General features: G+C 43.5%; 1 long non-coding RNA gene across 1 annotated transcript in view; it reads right to left on the bottom strand.

Moving 5' to 3' along the window:
• LOC131820898 (uncharacterized) overlaps positions 1-21,508 on the bottom strand; it is a 132,829-nt gene that overhangs the window by 90,190 nt on the left and 21,131 nt on the right. The window lies entirely within an intron of this gene.

Here is a 21,508-nt window from a genome sequence, read left to right as displayed (position 1 = left end):
GGGGCGGGGGGGGGGGGGGCCGGCGGGGAAGTAGGCTCCCTGCTGAGCAGAGAGCCGGATGAGGGGCTCGATCCCAGGACCCTGAGATCACAACCTGAGTGAGGTAGAGGCTTACCCCACTGAGCCACCCAGGCGCCCTACAGTGGTTTTTCTTAAACAAACATCTGATCATGTGAAAATATTGATGGCTGCCCATGGACGACAGTAGAGTCCAGATGGCTCTCTGTGGCACTCAGGCCCTTCCACACTGAACTCCAAGTCCAACTCCCAGTCTGTGTGTTAATAACAGCTTCAGTGGCACGTGATCTGCACACCTAACTATTCACACGTCATGCGTACAATTCAATATATTTTAGTAAATTCACAGAGTTGTGCAACCATCGCCACAAGCAATGTTAAAATATTTTCACCACCCCCCAAAGCAACCCAGTACTTATTAACAGTCCCATTTCCCCCTAACCCATCCCACTCTATCCACTGGCAAAGAAAATCGACCTTTCATGCCTAGCTTCTTTCACTCTGTGTGGTATTTTCAAGGCTCATTCACATCGTAGGTACGTATCAGTACTTCATTCCTTTTTTGGGGCTGAATAATATTCCATTACTTGGATGTGTCATCTTTTGCTTATTTATAAGTTGATGAATATTTTGGCTATTATGCTAATTAAAAATATAAAGAATGATGTAACAATCACCCATACAGGAATCTCTGCGTCTGCAGTCAGTACTGAATACCCAGCACCCGGCACGGAGCCGAGCTCCCCATAAAAGCGGGGATAGGAGATAGGAGTCAAGAACCACTGTCCCAGGGCGCCTGGGTGGCTCAGTGGGTTAAGCCGCTGCCTTCGGCTCAGGTCATGATCTCAGGGTCCTGGGATCGAGTCCCGCATCGGGCTCTCTGCTCAGCAGGGAGCCTGCTTCCTCCTCTCTCTCTCTCTGCCTGCCTCTCTGCCTACTTGTGATCTCTCTCTGTCAAATAAATAAATAAAATCTTAAAAAAAAAAAAAAAAAGAACCATTGTCCCTCTGGGTGGGAATTCTCCAGCGCTTCCATGGAGGAGCTCAACCTCCCGCAAAAGGCAATCCCAAACTAGTAAGGTCTAAACTACACCATTTCCCATATAGTTTAAGTTGAGGTGCATTAAAGTAGATTTTAACTGCTTTTGAGAATTTCACTGTGTTCCTGCTGAGGGGCGCCCCTGGGAAGTGTAAGGGCAGGCTGGGAGGCACTACGATTAACAGCCCAATGTTTATATTGCTGAAGATCAGACCGGTGCCGGCCCCAAGTCTGAAACATTTCCCCACTTTACTTACATCAACCTCAAATATATGTCCTTGAAGTGTTTCCATGGTCATTATCAGTCCGTACTAACCAGTTAGCGCTTGTAGCTGTGAGCTTGTCTTGAATGACGGTAGTTGAAGTGGAAACGCACATTGTGAAAAGCCCTACTCGGGGCGCCTGGGGGGCTTAGAGGGTTAAGCCTCTGCCTTCGGCTCAGGTCGTGATCTCAGGGTCCTGGGATTGAGTCCCACACGGGAACGTGCTTCCCCCTCGCCCTCTGCTGCTCCCCCTGCTTGTGCTCGCTCTCCTTCTCTCACTGTCAAATCAATAAATTCTTTTAAAAAAAAAGAAGAAAGGAAACCCCTTCCCTTAAAGCCAATGCATAAAAAATTCTAACTGTAAAGCTAGAGTGAATTTATGCCATTTAAGAAGCTTTAATCTACTTTCTAGTTGTAAAATAATACCAGCAAGGCTTGTTAGAAGCAATAGTATACAAATAAGAAAGATCGTTGGAATCAAGATCTCATTTGTGTGGTTTACTCAATATAGTACAATGAAAACCGAAGAAGTTTCTGCTGGAGGCTTCCGTGTCCATCTCTGTGCACTGATTGTGGAAGACCAGGACCTATAGGCTCATTTTAGATTGCAGAACAATTCTGGTGATTCTGGCTTAAATGACTTCTACAGCTGAAGCCAGGAAGAAGCAGAGGCCAGGAAAAGGGCAGAGACACCAACTGTGAATCCACATGATTCTGAAACTATCTATTCAGTATTATTTATTCAATATGAATAATAACTGCATTAAAAACAATTTTTTTTTAAAAAGATTTTATTTATTTATTTGACAGAGAGAAATCACAAGTAGTCGGAGAGGCAGGCAGAGAGAGAGAGAGGGAAGCAGGCTCCCCGCTGAGCAGAGAGCCCGATGCGGGACTCGATCCCAGGACCCTGAGATCATGACCTGAGCCGAAGGCAGCGGCTTAACCCACTGAGCCACCCAGGCGCCCTAAAAACAATTTTTTTTAAAAAAGATTTCCTTCATTCATTGGACAGAGAGAGAGAGAGCAAGCGAGAGAGGGAACACAAACAGGGGGAGTGGGAGAGGGAAAAGCAGGCTCCCCGCTGAGCACAGAGCCTGATGCAGGGCTCCATCCCAGGACCCCAGGATCATGACCTGAGCCAAAGGCAGATGCTTAATGATGGAGCCACCCAGGCACCCCTCATTAAAGACAATTCTTGGGACACCTAGGCGGTGTGCAACTCTTTATCTCGGGGTTGTGAGTTTGAAACCCACGCTGGGTGTAGAGATTACTTAAATAAATAAAACTTTAAAAAACACAATTCTTAATTAATTAATTAATTCTTAATTAATTTAATAAAAACTTCGTATTATTGAGTTCCTACAATGTTCAAGGCCCTAGGTACTCCTGGGAGAAGGAGGTAAGCCTACGGACTGAGGTCATGCTTCTCCCCAGGTTGTGTGGACCTTCTGGAACAGAAAGTGAAGGAAGAGGCTGGTCAATTTCCCATCTGTCCACGTTCCAATAACCTGAACACTAGCTCTTCAACAATTAAGAGGTAAAAGGTTTTAAACAGGAGCTTATTCTCTTGTTTGGATGTTCCCCAAACAGAAATCATAGAAGGAGCAGCAATATTTGTAGTGATCTCAACAGTGGTAGGCAATTCAAGTTTAATTTTCGTTAGGAGCTGGTCCTATCACGGACAGGAGAAAAGCACTAAGATCACCTTATCCTCTTGCCTTGAGGCAGGTAAAGGTCTCTGGGAGGAAAGTGCGCCTTACACAGGTGAGCAAGAGGTTTCAAACTGGAATTTCCTTTTTTACCCATTCTTCAATTTTTTTTTTTTTTTTTTTTCAGTAGGCTCTACACCCAGCCTGGAGCCCACCGTGGGTCTTGAACTCACCAGATGGAGATCAAGACCTGAGATCAAGAGTCCACTGCTTGATGGACTGAGCCACCAGGGGTGCCCCACTCATTCTTCCCTTTTGCCTCCCTTCTCCAAATGATTTATCATTGTATCTGTTAGGTCCCCCCCAAATAGATCTGTGATTAAAGGAGCAAGACTGATACAAGGTGAAGGTCAAGCAAAGCTTTATTTCGCGCCAACCATCCAGAATCAAACTGACCTGCCAGGGACATGCCTCTTACAGAGAGGGCGACCCTTCTCTGTTTCACAGACTAGCTTTTAAGGACAAAGGCCATGGGGTTGGGCTATAGTAGACATTTGACCTAGCCTATCACCTTGGTTAGAATTGGCAGGGCGGGGCCCATACTCCTTGGTAGCTAGGGAGACAGTAGGCAACCCCCCACTGATCAGAGGTCTTACCTGGCCTGACCCACCCGTTACCTGGGGCTGGTTTCCTGGACTTGTTTTAAAGTAAGTCCCCTGGGGGCAGGGGAGCAGGGACAGTTTAAGGGTTAATCAACAAGGTTTTGTTTAATGGATGGATGCCTCTGGCTAAATAGTTCTTACAGTATCCACCCAACTAAGAGAGGGAAAGGAGAAACATGCAATCAAAGTTCAAGCTTTCTTTTGTTAAAAATGAAATTCTAAACTCCTGCAATGCTGCCTGTCAAATATATTAAATAAAGACAAGAAAGCAGGTCCATTTTATTGAAGGCAGTTTTGCACCAGGCTCTCCATTGGTGGTCTTTGTTATTATGTTTCTCTTAGATAACATGATAAGGGTAGTATAGCCGATTGTACGTATAATAATATCCAATATATAAATATAATAAATGTATACTAAATTAAATATATTAATATTTAATTTTAAAGTGCTGTGCTGCATACACGTCTCCATATTTTATTCACTTAAGCCTCAGAAACCTTTGTAAAGTATACCTGACACCCCAAGTTGCACAGATAATGAAATTAAGACTCAGGAAATTCAAATTACCTAGTAAAAGTCACTGAGGGATCAGCAAATTACCTTCCTTGGGCTGCATCTGGGCAGTCACTTACCTATTGCTCTCTAGCTGAGAATGGCTTTAACATGATAAAATAGTTAAAATAAACAAAAGGATATTCCAGGACATATGAAAATTTACGTGAAATTCAATTCAGTGCCCATAAGTAAAGTCTTATTGAAACACAATACGCCCATTTGTTTATGTATTATCTGTATCTGCTTTTGTGCTGCAATGGGAGTAGTTGTGACAGAGACTATATGGTGTGCAAAGCCTAAATAAAATATTTACTGTCTGGCCATTTACAGAAAAAGTTTTCCAACTACTGCTAGAATCCAACCTAAACTATGCCCTTGGATGCCTTTCTACTGGATAGGAATATGGAAAACAATAATAAAAGAAAGATCACCCACTGAAACCTGACATTGACCTTGTCACTTTGTCAGACATGCAGTCAAACCCACGAGATGGTTTTGATGTGGGAAACAAAGGCAAAAGAAAAAACTAAACATCCTTACTTCCTATAGCCCACCGACAAGTCCTTGGAACAGGTGCAGTGACCTTCTTCTGGGGACTAAGCTGCCTCCCTGTTAATACTTTGCTAAAGGCAAGAAGCAATCTTAGCTTAACACTATCCCAAACCTCCAGGATCCTGTAAGTCTACTTCAACATATGAAACTTCCTATAGCTCTACCCTCCAAGATCTATGTTGGCAATCATCTCCTAAGCATGACCTACCGATACTCATCTGAAGGGTCTTATGACTCAGGTTTTACAGACAATAATAAATGACCTCCCAACACCAGCCAGCCCCCTCAAGATCCGGGAAAACTTCCTTAAAATTCCTTAAACTTTCGCTCTCCCTAACTCCCTCCCAACGTGAAAGTATACAATGGGGGAGCCCCCACTCCTCATGACCCCTGTGGAGCTCTTTCCAAGCCCAGGGGTCCTCTCCCCCTGCTTTAATAAAACCATCTTTTTGCACCGAAGACATCTCAAGAATTCTTTCTTGGCCATTAGCTCTGAACCCCAACCAATTCCTACATCAGTTTCACTAATATGGTCACAGTCGTTTGCAAACGGGAGAGAGAACATGGACTGAACAATTATTATTGCCACTCTGTGTTCCCAAGTAACATAGAAACATTTTAATTATTTAGAGCCTTAAAAAAAAGAGATGTATCAATACAAAATCATCAATATTTCAGGAAGCATTATGGAATTTCTAATACGCAACTGTCTACTCCAACTGTTGAAACTTCCTTGAGAGCATTGTTCTATGGGGATAATTTTTAGGTATGTGTGTTTCAGTAATTTCATTTGGGAACTTTGCCAAAAGCTTAACCTTCACCCTGCCTCATGTAGTATTCACTTGGCTGCTTCCGAGCTGCCCACAGGTGGTTTGCTTTGTTCTCAGAAATACTTCATTCGCCTCCTTGGCTCTAGCAAAGACGCAGCAGCAAGGTCAGAAAATGTGACAGGAAAATGGTTTTGTAAAACTGAAAGTAAATACTTGTTCTCCATTACAACAGGAAGGACCGCCTTCACCCCCAACCCTGCTGCTCCAACCTATTGTTTTCCTTCCAAAAGCTCCAAGGCAAAACTTCATCACCGGTTTTGTCCTCAGGAGATACCTTTCAAGTTACCTTTGGAGTTTTTGTTTCTGTTTTATTTTAAAGATTTTATCTATTTATTTGACAGAGAGAGAGAGAGAGAGAGAGAGAGCGAGAGAGCACAAGTAGGGGGAGCAGCAGGCAGAGGGAGAGGCAGGAGCAGGCTCCCCACAGAGCAGGAAGCCTGATGCGGGGGATCGATCCCAGGACTCTGGGATCATGACCTGAGCCAAAAGCAGACGTTTAACCCACTAAGCCACCCAGGCACCCTGTAGTTTTGCATGATTAAAGGTATAAGAGCTGCTAGAGGGATAATTTTACTGAGACGTGACCTCACTGAGATGTCACGTGTCCTTTGAAAAGCAGAAATCTTTACTTTTGATAAAGTCCAATGTATCAATTTTTCCTCTTATGGTTAAAAATTCTTATTCCCTCTTGATAAGATCTTTACCCATCTTAAGGCTATGAAGATATTCTTCTGTATTTACTTTAGAAGCTTTATAACTTTAGGGACACCTGGGTGGCTCAGCCGGTTAAGTGTGTGTCTTCAGTTCGGGTTATGATCTTGGGGTCCTGGGATTGAGCCCTGCATTGGGAATCCCTGCTCAGTGGGGGGTCGGCTTCTCCTCTCTCTCCTGCTGCCCTTCCCCCCCCAACTTGTGTGCAGGAATAAATAAAAATTTTTAAAGCAAAAGAGGTTTTATACTTTTAGCACTTATATTTAGGTCTATGATTCATCTTGAATTTTTTGCATGCGATTTAAGAGTCAATGTTCTTATATTTTTTTAAATATGTACATTTAGTTCTAGTGCCATTGATTGAAGAGGTATTTTTATTCCCATCATTTTATTTATTTATTTTAAAAGATTTTTTCTTTATTTATCTGACAGAGATCACAAGCAGGCAGAGAGGCAGGCAGAGAGAGAAGAGGAAGCAGGCTCCCTGCAGAGCAGAGAGCCCGATGCGGGGCTCGATCCCAGGACCCTGGGATCACGACCTGAGCCGAAGGCAGAGGCTTAGCCCACTGAGCCACCCAGGTGCCCCATTCCCATTATTTTAATGAAGGACTCAAGACCTGAAAAAGCTAAGCATTTGGCTGCAGTCACGTGATTGTCTGGGTGAATCCAAACCCCATGCTCCTTCTCCCTTGATATCATTCTTTATTTCAATTGTAAACGTGACAGAACATCCCTGATTCCTCTTGTGCTGTCCTCTTCCTCCTAAGCAGACAGAATAGCATGCCCCTCCGCTGCCCTCCGCTGCCCTCCGCTGTCCTTCTCTTTCTCACATGTGGCATCTCCAACTCTGATCATTAATGACCCAATCTGGCCATGATGGGCTTTCAAAATTTATAGCAGATTAAATGCAGTACAATGAAAAAAAGAGAAAAGAAAACCCACTGAAGACACAGTGTCAGTCAAGAAAATGAGCATCCTTATGGGAGATGAAGTTGACAGACATTAATTAGACATTAGAAATTTTCTACAGAGATCATATTAACTCAAATAGCTACCTAGGACAAAACACTTAAGGGCTCAGAGGAGGAACAATGAGGGTAGAATTTTGAGGATTTTCAAATCCCAAGATGAGATCTGCAGTTATCTGTGCTAACCCTGGTTTGGAAAACCCTGCATTGAAAGTCAAATTATGTCACATCAGCAGACTGCTTGTCATCAAGGAATTGTCAAGAGAAATGCAAAGGTGGGCCTTGAAATTGTAATGGCAGCACATGATATCAAGATGGTTGACCAGATAACCCAGAACATGCTTGTGATTTTTTTTTTTTTTTTAAGATTTTATTTATTTGACAGAGAGCGAGTGATCACAAGTAAGCAGAGCGGCAGGCAGAGAGAGGGAGAAGCAGGCTCCCCGGGGAGCAGAGAGCCCAATGCGGGGCTCAATCCCAGGACACCGAGACCATGACCTGAGCTGAAGGCAGAGGCTTAACCCACTGAGCCACCCAGGTGCCCCGCTTGTGATGTATTTTTAAGACAAAGTTGGAAATGAACAAAATTTAATGATTCCTATTGAGAACTTAGGGATCCCCAGACTTATGTCCTTGAACTTTATCTGAGTGAAACCCCCTGATTAAGGAAGAGCAGACGACAGAGTGGTCCAAGCAGCAGAAATGACAGATAGGGGGGGTGGGCTGGCGGGGTACTGGTGATGGATCAATGTTCCAGTCTGCTCGTTCCTTCAAAAATGAGGCCTTCAGAACCTTACGGAGGTTGGGGCAAGGGAGGGAAGCCTTCACCATCCTTAAGCTAAAAAAGTCACATCTTGGATCCAGCACTGTCTTGTTAGTCTCTATGGTCTGTATGAGATCACACAGACTGGGGAGGCCAAGGGCCATACCCTTCGCACATTCAATGGAATTGTCTGGCCTGGACTGCTTGGCCATACACTGCTACTCACAGGCAGCCCTTCTATCCTGCAAAACACCAGGATAAATAAAGGTAATCTGTAAGGCACTATATATGTTCTATATAATATTAGCCTTGTTAGGTAGTCATTATCTGTAAATTCTTCTATTTTTAGCTCTAAAGACTTCATTATTTTTGCAACCAGGGGATTCATCTGACTAGGCATGCGAGTCTTCAGCAAGCTTTCACATTTTAGCTGTGCTCCATAATGAACTTCTCATTTTTCATGCAGGGATAAGCCATCCTAGTTAAGAATCCTAGTGCTTTGGTGACAATGCTGAAGGGATGGGGGAGGGAGACAGATATTCCTGTCTCATCTCAGGAAGACAAAAGCCACTTCACTGTTTAAGAGCTTTATAGTTTCTCCTTGGTCTCCCTGGTTACACTCAATATTTTGGGTGAACAGATGAGAAGGCTTGAGGTGCCTGCTAATGTGCTGACCTTTTTAATCATGCCACTTAGCTGCAGGCAACTGTGCAATCAATCCTCTCTGCCTCCTCCTTACCATCCCATCTCTATGTCTGGCTGTATTTCGGTTAGACTCTCCTTTTCCTCATCAATATACTAACCTTGCACATTGGCAAGCATGTGTTATATATATATATGCAAGACATGCTTATATGAAACAGTTATTTTAACCATGGTGGCTTAGAATTTTACCAATAATTACCAAATCTTTTAATATTTCAAATGTCTCTCTGTTCTTAAACCTACAGGAAATAATATTTTAAGAAAACATGATCTGGGCGATATACCTATTCTTAGACAAGTAAGATTTTTCATTCCAGTTCAAGATTGATTGACCTGTCTTATATCAAATAGACTAGTGGGAGACAAAGTCTTTTAAGTTCACGACCAGCGTGGAATTTTCCCATACTCCCATCCCTTTCTTTCAAAGTTGGAGATCATGGGTGCCAATAGTATGGTTTATCATGATAGAAGATTTTTTTTTAAAGATTTTATTTATTTATTTGACAGACAGAGATCACAAGTAGGCAGAGAGGCAGGCAGAGAGGGGGGGGGAAGCAGGCTCCCCACAGAGCAGAGAGCCCAATGCAGGGCTCAATCCCAGGACCCTGGGATCATGACCTGAGCCGAAGGCAGAGGCCTTAAACCACTGAGCTACCCAGGCGCCCCCCGAAGCAGATTTTATAACCCCTAAGTTTTAAACAATGAATGTTTTCAATGCATCATAAAACAGAGCACTGCAATTAATATTCACTTTTTTTTGTTCTAGTAAAAAAGTGCATGGATTCAGAAACAGAAAGTAGCTATAGGTCTTTGCCTACTACTTATAGCCTGGAAGTTCTTGATCGAGCTATTTAAATTCAGAAACAATTCACTTATCCCTTAAAATAAAATTTTAACATCTGTAAAATATTAACTTATTCTTAACACTGCGCAGAATGCCTAAAGAGCATATCTAATAAAACATTAAAGAATTTAAATGAGAATGTCTTTTAAAAAATGTGCAGGTGGATCTTTATGAGTGCGCCTGATAGAAAGAATGGTGATGAACAGAGCATACTCCTTGTCATTAACACATTTCTAAGTAGGGTCCGTTACCTTGACTCCTACTTCCCACTGCTACTACCACTACTAAGTAGGAACCAAGGTAAGGGACCCTACTTAGAAATATGCATCACACTGCAAATGTTTATTAAATTCTGGTGTCCAGTTTCCCAGGTAATTCAGCAAGACATAAGGTGAGAAAGTAATGATCCCATGGAGACTTGAGATATTCCAGACGCCATGGAAAGGATTTGCATCCAATGGGAGAGATCATCTGGTTGTAAAGGTAGGTGGCCATGTAGTGGGAAGAGGGGAAGAGCGTGGCTGGCCTGTCCTAGAGGAACTAGAGAGCTAGAAGACAGAATGAAGACAGAGGTATTTCCTAAAATTATTCCATACAAAAGGGATGAAACCACAAGAGCAGATGTCCAGTGATGAGGATGAGGCAGCAAAGCAAACCAGTCTCTACACTCTCTCTGGGGACTTGATTTTTCCAGAAAGTGGAGTAATGCCAAATGTTCGCTCAGATGCCAATGATTCGGAGTTAGGTTTTGGGAGGCTACAAACAGCTGATATCTGTGTGGTGTTTTCCCCTCATCAACCATTACAATGGTTACCATTACAACCATATAAAATGGGCATTGTATACCCATTTTATAAACGAGGCCACAGACTCAGAGAGGTTAATAGCTCTAAATGTCACTCTCCTATTGCTTGTTGCCTACCCAATACTCATTCTTCCCTTCTTCTTTAGTCAGAGTCCTGATATTTTTCAGGCTGGCATCCCAACCAAAAGAGTCTATTTCTTAGCGAGGTGTGGCCAAATGACTGAATTCTGGCCGGCCTGAAATCGCTGGGTGGCACTTGCAGAGAGGCTCCTTAAAAAAGTAAAGGGCTGTGCCTCTTTTTGCCTTCTTCCTTTTACCTTCTTCTCCCTGAGAATGTGGGTGTGATGACAGCAACTGAAGCAGCCATCTTGTGACACTGGGGATGAAAGTCAAGTTTATATGAGAGTGGTAAAGCAGAGAGGACTCTGCCCAGTGACTTTGTTAAGCCACCACACCAGGCTGCACTGACCATCTCCAGACCATCTGCAGACAAACTCCAGGGGCTATCTTGAATCAACTGACCTAATCATAATGGACATAGTCATACAGCTAAGGGTGCTAGAAATGGCACTTGATATATTCAAGACGTAGGACTTTCGTTCTTTCCACTCTGGAAAGGCATTTAGGCAGGTCTTTTAAAGATTGTCTATCTTTCTCTCCCTCTCTCCCTCTTTCCTTCCTTCCTTCTTACTTTCTCATTCATTCATTCATTCATTTTTATTCCAGTATAGTCAACATGCAGCGTTACGTTTCAGCGTACAATATAGTGATGCAACAGTTTTGTACGTGACTCCGTGCTCACCGTAAGCATATTCTTAACCAACTGAGCCACCCAGGCATCCCGCAACCGTAAGCATATTCTTAATCCCCTTCACCAACAGCACCAATTCCCTTCCACTCCCCCACCTTCTACCCCCTGTAACGAGCCGTTTGTTCCGGTAACCAGCAGTTTGTTCTCGTAACCAGCAGTTTTTGGTCTTTTTTTTTTTTTTAATAGACACTATGTAAATGGTGAAAATCAATTTAACATAACTCATATAGTTTCTTAAATACATTTTGGAGGACACAGACTTTCTTGGTGTCTAAAAGTCCTCTGGTGGAAAATTGTTTTACAATTCTCTTCTTGGTTTCGAGGTTTAGTTCAAGCTTCTCCTTCTGTGGTTGAACATTTAAATAGGTCTCCATCTTTTCTCCGGTGAGTCTTGCTAGTGTTTTGGTCAGGCAGTGGCTGTGTCTGGACTGGGTGAAATATATAAGAATGCACAAGGCCAGCGCAGTCTCCTCACCCAGCCAACTAATACATAACTCACAGCACTCCAATAAGACTGGAGGCCGCCTGGCCCCCACTGCCTGACCCCTGACTCATTTCCAGCAACGCTCAGAGCCCAGGGCTGTTGCATACATCTGTGCAAGCACTCCTTGAGAGCCATATGGTAATTCTTTGCAGACATGCATACGAAGTCATCCAGGCCTGTGGTAACTGCGGTCTTTGAACTCTGTTCTTGGAATGGGGTCTGGGTATTAAGTTTGCAGGCTTCAGACACTGCCAGAAAGCGGTTTCCTTCTTTCTATGGCCTTATTTATTTTTATTTTTTTTAAAACTCATATCATAGGGTGTTTATTTAGGTACTCTTGAATGCTGAAAAAAGATCTTGGGCACAAGAATCTTTGTGTGTGTGTGTGTGTGTGTTTTAATGATTTATTTGTTTGAGAGGGAGAGAGAGAGAGAGAGAAGGAGAGAAATCCTCAAGCAGACCTCTGCACTGAGCGTGGAACCCGACATGGGGCTCAATCCCAGGACTCTGAGACCGTGACCTGAGCTGAAATCCAGAGTCATATGCTCAACCAACTGAACCACCCAGGCACCCCAAGAACCTTTGGGTTCTTGAGTCACAAAGAACATATCAGTGGTCATCTCTTCCCTTCCCAATAGGAAATTCTTGACTCAACACTTCCAGATTATCTCCAACATGGATGCAAGAGCTGAGTAAGAACTCTCTCCGCAATCCTACAGGACGCTCTGTCTGCTTTCTAAAAATTTGATTGTTTACTCCGTCATGTACAAGCCATACCTCTGAACCCTCTCACCCTGTGTCATTGATCCTTTAACTTATTTTAACAGGCTTCTGGGAATAATCTGTGAGTGTTTCAATCTGTGGTTTCACAAGACCAGCTCTTCCTACATATCTGTAAACATAGCTATTCTTTCATATCAATCTGTACTAATGATATATTTGTAACTCATGGGATCTAATAAGAATGATGCAAGGTTCTACCCATTAATTTTTTGTCTCCAAAGGCTAGATAACAGGATAGGCTTTAATTTCCCAATGTTCCCTTTAAAAATTCAATTCTCTTTTTCTGCAATTTAAACTACTCATCAACTACTATCTTTGTTTTATAGAACAGCCATTCTCACAGATATTTTAAAAAACCTGAAAAAGGTAAGGTAAGAGTTTCCTGTAAGGCATAAAGTTACTTGCCTCCTTTAAAGTTCTAGCTACCTTTGCGTACATGTGTTGACTTACATGTATCCAGTTAGGTAAGGAGAGCAGAGTCACTGGAGGCGGCCGGGGGGTGGGGGCGTTTAGTCTAGCCAAATTATTGCTACAGGCCCTTAAATTCAAGCTTTTTCTCTCACCAGGTAGAGTAGCTAATTTAGTTTCTGAAGTGATCATTTTCACCAAGGGTCTGTAATATACCGCCAATTTCCCTATTTTAATAAGCTTATGTTAAGCCCCACCCCCAGGAGTTAACACCTAACCTAACTGTAGTTTCAGCCTCTGAAAGTACGATTTCAGTGCTGGGTCTGGAATTTCCAGATGAGTGCTAGTGAGGTCATCTGCTTGATAAGAACTCCCCTACCCTTCCCCCGAGGGGAAGGTGACCCTGCTCGAAACAATCTTTTTTTGTTGGCTGGCTGATAATTTCCTTGTTCCGCCTCATTTCTGCTTATAAAAGCCCTCCATTTTGTACAACTCCTAAGAGCACCCCTGCATTTGGTAGGTAGGATGCAGCCCCATTCATGAATCACTGATAAAGCCAATTAGATCTTTAAATTTACTTAGCTGAATTTTTGTTCTTTGACATTAGTATGCACTTTGGTGTGTTGGTTTTTTTTATTCTTTTTGCCGAGTTTAGAGGAAAGAAACCATTCACCATCTTACTTTTATCAACAAAATAATTGGATTGAAAATAACATGAAACTTCCTGAGCAAATTAGTTATAACAATTGCTCTATGATTCATGAAGTACGAGTGGGCTGTTGAGAAACATGCTCTCTGATGAACCTTATATTGTGCTGGCTGTTTCTTCAGGCTGCTATTCTGAAAGCAAATCTGTTGCTGAAAGAAGTACACTGAAATGGTGAACAAATTGTGCATTAGAAGGTGCTAGAATTATGAGTGTCACTGCCTTGGAAAACATCTCTTTCAGAAACACTTAATTGGGAGGAGAGGCAAAGCATAAAGTCGTAGGAAGGGCGGGCCAGGATGGGTGGAATCATTAACAAAGGGCTTCTGAAAGCCATGTTGCAAAACCCTGAATCCTTCCACAAATCAATTTGACATTGTCAACTCTCCAGTGAGGGAGGGGGAGGCCACGGGCATTTTTAGACAATTACAAAATTTGCATTTGTTTTTTTTTCAAAAATCACCCTTCCTCCTTTTTCTTTATTATCTTTTCCCAGCCATTCCCCTCCATATTCTCTTGAAAATCAAGGTGAACCTTCTTGCCAGCTCATTACTGCCCCTGAACCATCTTCAGTCTCCACTACTGACCTCCATGGTTCATGGCACATTTTTGCACCTTGCCTACAGGCTTCCTCTCTAGCCTATAATGCTGTCATCCTTGGTGGCTTCAACAAAGTAATGGATATGCGGTTCTGGAGGCCACCATCTAATAGTCACTCTGCTAACTTCCCTCAGAGAACCCTGTCATAATTCCTCCCCCAACCGCCATCCCCCGTCCTCATCTGTCAGGGCTACAGTCTTACACTTATTTGTATGTTACTTGATTTCCTGGCTTCTCCACTACAGCGTAAGGTGAGCTTCACGAAAGACAGGGCCATATTTGTCTCTCCACTGTTTTATTCCCCAATGCCCACCACAGTATACAGCATGCTACGCAAGCTCAGTCACTACTTGATGGAATGAGTGAATGCTTCACCACGAAGCATGATGCTAATACAGAGACATCTTGACAATCTAGATTAATAGGAAGAAAGACTATATAATTTTAATTTTAAAATAAGCAATTTGTTATGTTCTAGTACATTCAGTGGATGACAGATGGAGCCCTGGGCAAAACAGTGAAGGAGACATCAATCTCCCTCTTCTGTTTTCTTCAAACCTTTCCTCCCCTTCAAGGCCAAGGGCCTCGTCATCTCTCGAAGCTATCAAAACCTGCTTTGAGGGCAGGGTGTGGCATCGGTTGCTGACACCTCAGTGTGCCCCTTCACTCAAGGTGTTAACATTTTAGCTGTTCGCATTTAAGTCTCGTTGAGAAATGGCAGATTTTTAAGACCTATGGAAAAAACAGAGGCCTCGGGGCACCAGCCACGTGAGTGAGCCTGCTTGGAAGACCAGGTAGGTGTGTGTATGTGTGTGTGTGGTGCATGCACATTAATTCCAGGTTTCTGATGCTCTGACATCCTGGGGCTTTGCTGACTCTGGAGAGCCCTGACATGATTAGGACAGGGGAAGAGTGGCTGAGGCTGTAAAGCTTACGATGGTCCGGCTGGGAAACCAGGACTCCAAAATGGCGCATCTTCCCACCAACCCTCTCCAAGATCGTGGACTTTCCCACCACCCTCACTGCAGCCTCCATGTCACCACCAGGAAACTGAAACTCTCCACCCAGGAACTTCCCAATGGGGAACTGTCCATCACGGACTTTCCCCGCCCCATACCCTCCGATCACCACATACTCCGCCATATATGGACTTGAGCCCATGCCTTACCTTGGTCCGATACACTCTCCCTGCCCTCTATCCCCCAATCACCACATACCTTGCCTTATATGGACGCAAGGCTATGCCCTACCTCAATCCGATAAAAGGACCTCCCCAACTCACTCCCAGCGCGACTTCCCCGACTCACTACTGCTGCCCCCCCACCCCGCACTGTGAGTCCCAGAACCTCGCCCGAGGGTGCTTGCAATAAAGTTCATCTCTCGGATTCATTTGCCTCGTAGCCTTTTTCTTACTTACGCCGGCAAAACCTAACAGCTTAATAAAGGAGGGGGTTGGAGGTAAGGGCTCTAGATTGCATCTGGAAGGCCCATTTGAAGGCTGGTTTTCTATCTCTAGGAACTGGCTGTGCCTGGGAGGGGTAGGCCCTCCACGGTTCAGCAAGCCCCCATGACATCAAAGCATCAGAAATACTGAAAACAAGGGGCGCCTGGGTGGCTCAGTGGGTTAAGCCTCTGCCTTCGGCTCAGGTCATGATCTCAGGGTCCTGGGATCGAGCCCTGCATCGAGCTCTCTGCTCAGCGGGGAGCCTGCTTCCTCCTCTCTCTCTCTGCCTGCCTCTCTACTTGTGATCTCTGCCTGTCAAATAAATAAATAAAATCTTTAAAAAAAAAAAAAGAAATACAGAAAACAAAAAGGCATTATATGTTAATTTTTTAAAAAGTCATAATTAATACAGCTAGAAGCTGGAAGTAAGTTAAGGGCTTCTCTAGTGCCTCCAGAAAGGAATACCGCCCTGCTGACCCAGGCAGATCAGTGTTGGACTTCTTACCTACAGAATTGTAAAATAATATATTTGCGTTGTTTTAAGTCACAGAATTTGTGGTCATTTCTTACAGCAGTAGGAGACCAATACAATCCTTAACGTTCCTCCTACTGATTTTAGTACTCGTTGGTTCTTGCAAAATCTATTATTTTTTTGATGATAAAGTTGGCCTCCTATTATTCAGATAAGCTTTTCTCCCTCCACTTTTTCATTTACTTATCTGTATCCATATGGGCTCATGGCTTCTTATTTTGTTTAACAGATTATAGTCTTTTATTTTCAGTTATTTTGATCTTCAGATTTTTTCCTGATTTTGTCAGAAGCAGCACTTTCAAGCTGACTTATGTGACTTTTTGACATATCCACTGGGGAAATTTCTTGGGAGATGTATTTAGGAGTGAAGTGTCATGATATCTGCAACTTACTTTCAAATGGGTCAGCAACAAAAAGGCAATATTTTTGCACAATTCATGTGTGCGCATATACGCGTATACAAGAATCTCTATGTTTCGAGAGAGAGAGAAGGAAAAAAAGCAGTAAATATGGGCAAATGTCAATATGATCAAATGTAAGTGGAGGATATACAAGTCTTTACTATGCATTTCCTGCAATTTTTCCGCACGCTTCCAATTTTTCACTTTTTCACTGAAAACGAACATAAAGAGGAATAGCCTTTAAAGAACAGCCGATCCACTTGGCTCAAAATATGGTTGTCTACGTGGCACACACTGGAGGCTACATGATCTTTCCCTCGGCTCCAGGGTACAAGAAGATTACATTTTTAAATGAACATTTCTTATATGTCAGCTTAAATCTGGCCTCTACAATTCAATTAAATAGAAAGTTCGGCCATAAAGTGCCTAAAAGCAGCAATGACCTCATTAAAGTATGTAAACACAGCTTCTCAGACCTCATTTACACACTACTTATTCTTATGGACAAAGTTATTTTATAATCCAACTGGTCTCAGTCACCGTAAATTTTAGATTAGTAATGGCCCATAAAGGGAATTTTAATATGCAGAGTTCGTGGCTCTGTGCATTCCAGGAAAAACCTATAACCAAAAGAGAATGAAAAGGCCATGCAAAGCTTATTATACCATTTGAAGTTCTTTTCTACCCAACTTTGCAGAGCCCTTTACTCAGCCCCTGTGCATTTACAACCAGGAGGATCTGGCAGTTACAAAGCAGATATGCGGGGCTGCCAGGAGGCCAAGAGGTGAGCCACTTAGGCAGGGGCCCTGTGGCAGCTTTTAAAAAGGCCACAGATCTTTGACGTTTCTCTGCTTCAAAAGGTGGAGACTAATCCCCCCTTCCCCCACCCTTAGTGAGGGCTAGACTTAAGGATTCACTGGTAAATCACAGAATATGGCAGAAGTGACCTTGTGTGACTTCTGAGACTCTCATGGCTTAGCTTTCCTGTGATCAGAACACTCAGGCAGCGCTACAGAGGGTCCAGTGGCCAGGAACTGAGGCTTCCCGCCGGCAGCCATGCCCGTGCACCATCTTGGAAGCGGACCTACCAGTCCTTGCCGAGCCTTCGAATGACCATAGTCCCAGCCAACATCTTGACTGCAATTCCGTGAGAGACCCTGAGGAGGAATCCCCCCGGATTCCTGACCTCCAGAAAGTGTGAGCTAGTAAGTGGTCATTGTCTTGAGCCATGACGCTTTTGGATAACTTGTTAACAAGGCAACAGGTCGCTAACACAGGCCCTCACAGTGTCATTATTTGGGTCCAGTCATTGTGTTTCAGGGTCTGGGAGCTTTCTCACTCCCATCCACCTGTCCAACTGCAACATAAGGCTTCGTACAAGAAAAAGGACACAAGAGAGACTTCTCCAGTCTCCCAGTATTGGTGGATGTAGCCTAAGACTCTGCATCTTACCTGCTGAGTCTAGGGTTTTGCTGAAGAAATTTTCTATTTGGGGGAGGAGCACCACGTGGCTAGCATGTTTTTCTAGTGACAGAAAGTCCCTTAGGAAATTAATAAACCCAGCATCTCCAACTCACTTAATAAAGGATTGTATTTAATCCTGTGACAATCCTATAATGTAGGCACGTGCGGCCTGATCGCAAAACTGAAGGAATTAAAATATTATGCTTTAGGGACAGACACTGATTTGGGCAAATATTGAAGTCCTGGGGTTTTCCTCATAAAGAGCTGAGGATTCCTGCAGTGGAGAGGAGACAGAGCAAGGCACCGAGAAGAGATAAAAGGCTCTGACGACAGGGACAAAGGTGGAGACAAAGACAAAGAAGGAGACCTTTGCAAGGGTTACTTTAGGAAAGGCTGTTTGACAGCCTAATCAAGGTGACAGGGACCTCAACCCCCAACTCCCTCGAGGCCTTGGAAACTCAGCCAGCTTGGGCCTAAACAATGGGCCTCCACATTGCTTCTTTCCTTTGAACTTCTGCCTCCTTTGAAGAAAGCGGCTGAAAATCTTGAAGGACAAAAGTGTCTAATCTCTATGTTTTCAAAGACACTGGGACCCGATGAATGGAAAGGGCTGTTTGTAGCTTTATGTTGTGTCAGGAGATTGACAATCACCATCTTTGGAAGTTACATGAGGTGGTTGAACCCCATCTGGGTTATAACAGACTGTCCGAATACGCTGGTTTGTTCTCAGTACTACAGCCAAAGGGCATTCGCTGTTCTGGCCTGATTTTCCAAAAGGAAAGCACCAGTGATCCCTAGTCCCGGTTCTGCTAACTGGCGGCGCACCTTCACTCCCAATCTCAGTTTCTATCCACAGATGTGACAAAATGTTTTCGCAGATTTGCTCTGGCTCTGACTCTTTATGATTCCACAATTCTTCTAGTATGTTCTGAGGGCCTCCCATGCCATGAAGGGAATGGATCCAACTTGTCTTATTTGGGTACTTCTAGAAGTGAAGTGTTCTCCTTGGGAAACATCTATAATTTTTCTCAGTCCACATTGAGTTTGTGAATACAAACTCTCCAGCTCAGAAAGATCTAGTACATCTTGCTTTCCTTGGGTCTTCCTGGAAATAATCAGAGGAAAATGATGTATGGCTGTTTATGAATAATTCCCTTCTGGATCTTGAAGTCATTAAAAAATACAGTAAAGTCCATATTTGAAAAAGGTGGCATAGTTCTGAGTAGGGGATTTAAAAAATAATCTCTCTCTGAAAACACTGAGAACTAAGAAAGGGTATTAGAAGAGGGAGTTTCTTTTTTGTGACTCGGTTACTAATTTAGCAAGGAGTTAATACAGGTAGAGCGAATGTTCCACTTATCAATGTCCTCAAAATGACACACAAAAAAATCAACACCCATTTCTCCCAGAAATTTCTAAAGTATATTTTCATTTTAATTTAACAGAGTCCTAGTAAAAATGACAGGAAAACGGAGTTAAGTTTCTGTGGCTATTTAAAATGCACAGTGCTGGGGCACGTGAGTGGTTCAGTCAGTTAAATGTCTGACTTTTGGTTTTGCTCAGGTCACAATCTCATGGGTTGTGACATAGAGCCCCGGGTCAAGACCCTTGCTCAGCAAGGAGTCTGCTTGAGATTCTCTCTCTCTCTCTTCCTCTCACTCTCAAGTCAATCAATCTATCTTTTTAAAAAAATGCAGAGTGCTGTCCAACAGAACTTTCTGTGATGATGGCAATGTTCTGAATCTGTGCTGTCCAGTATAGCAGTCCCTAGCCCCATGTGGCTATTGTGTACTCAGATGGGACTATGGTGCCCAAAGAATGGACTTTTAATTTTAATTTAATTAATATACATTTGCATTTAGATAGCCCCATGTGTCTAGGGTCACCGGCCTAAAGCCATGGTATGCCATCACTGCTTCGACACGAGGTTTCTCCTTCAGACTTTTTGAAGCATGTATTCTAGTCACTGGGTTCAAATCCTTGCTTCCTCCCTTTGCAGCTGTGTGACATCAGCTGAGCGACTTAAGCTTTCTAAGCCTCATAATGGTAAGTACTGCACATGCAAATGGGAGGGAATGGGACAGCTAAGGCCTTGCTTATTGCCTTTCCTATGAACTTCACTGGGTCCAAGGGCAGATGATGTCACCGAGAAGAGCTGGGTTCCTAGCTGCTGTCGTTATAACCGTCCCAGAAGCTCTGGTGACTGTTTCTTTCTCATCTCTGCTTCCTGGGGCTACAGTGGGTCCCTTGGAAGAAAAGTAGCGAGAAGGAGAAAAGGAGTCTTCCCACGAGGGGGCTGGCAGCTGAGCAGACCTGCAGCCCAGCAACTGGAACAGCTCAAATCATTTGCCCTTTGAAGCTAAGGCTGGCTTATCAGTCCATGTTCCTAGGGGCTCTGACCTTGTGCCTTCAGAATGAGCAGCTTCGAGCTTTGAGCTTCGCCTGGGTTAAGATAACAAGGCACTACAAAGATAAATAAGACAAGCACTGTTGTGAGCCCCTCACTTACACGATCTCATTTAATGCTTGCAACAACCCTGAGATGTGGATGGTTTTCACTCTCAGTCTGTCGATGAGGAATCAGAGTTCCGTGTAGTTAAATTGCCAGAGCTGAATGGCTACGAACAGGCCCAAGTGGGACTAAGCCACGATCCTTGTAGCTCTGTATCTGCGCCCTTACAGGTGGGCAGGCGTGTGATAATGGTGATTGCTGTCCCCACCTGATTCTGACTTGCGCTTTTTGTCAGTACCGTGATGGCTCCTCCTTGTTTGGACACAAACTTCAGATCATCCTTTGAGGAACATGACCAAGATGCCCCCCACTCTAAAGAGAACTCGAAGAGTGGAGTAGCCTACAGTCAGACATTCTCAACCAGGGATGATTTTGCCTCCTGGAGGGCATTTGACAGTGTCTGGAGACATTTCTGGTTGTCAAAACTTGGTGGTGGTGGCGGGGGTGGGGTGGGGAATTGCCCCTGGCGTCTGGCAGGTAGAGGCCAGGGATGCCACTAAAGATCTTATGGTTCATGGGACACCCCCCCCCCCCAAACAAAGAAGTATCTGGTCCAAAATGTCAATAGTTCTGAGGCAGAAAAACTTCACCTTAAATAAAACAAAGCCAAGATCTCCAGTATCCCTGGGAAAGGAGGCCACGGTGTGAATGCAAAATGAAAAAAAAAATAACAAGTTTTGTTCTTGACTTGGTTTCAAGCTGCCCAGTTTCCAGTGATTTAAAGAACTTTAAGGCAACTGACTCTCAACTTTATCAGACCAATGTACCTTTTTGGTAAGTCACAACAGCTCCTTTGCTATCCCAAAAGGAAATTCGTGGATAATAAAACCTATCTATGCAAATAATCTAAAAATATCAATGTAATGTTATGACGGTAATATATCAGGGAGAAATAAGACTATCTATAATAAAATAATATGCATTTTGATTCATATAAAGTTGCACTAGAAGGTAAAATAAAGTCATCGCATGCTTGTGCCTATCTGTAGGGTCCCC

Source organism: Mustela lutreola, chromosome X (assembly GCF_030435805.1).
Source record: "Mustela lutreola isolate mMusLut2 chromosome X, mMusLut2.pri, whole genome shotgun sequence".
NCBI classification, from domain to species: Eukaryota; Metazoa; Chordata; class Mammalia; order Carnivora; family Mustelidae; genus Mustela; species Mustela lutreola.
The sequence above is the reverse complement of the archived record's forward strand: the minus strand, read 5'-3'. Positions and strand labels throughout refer to the sequence as shown.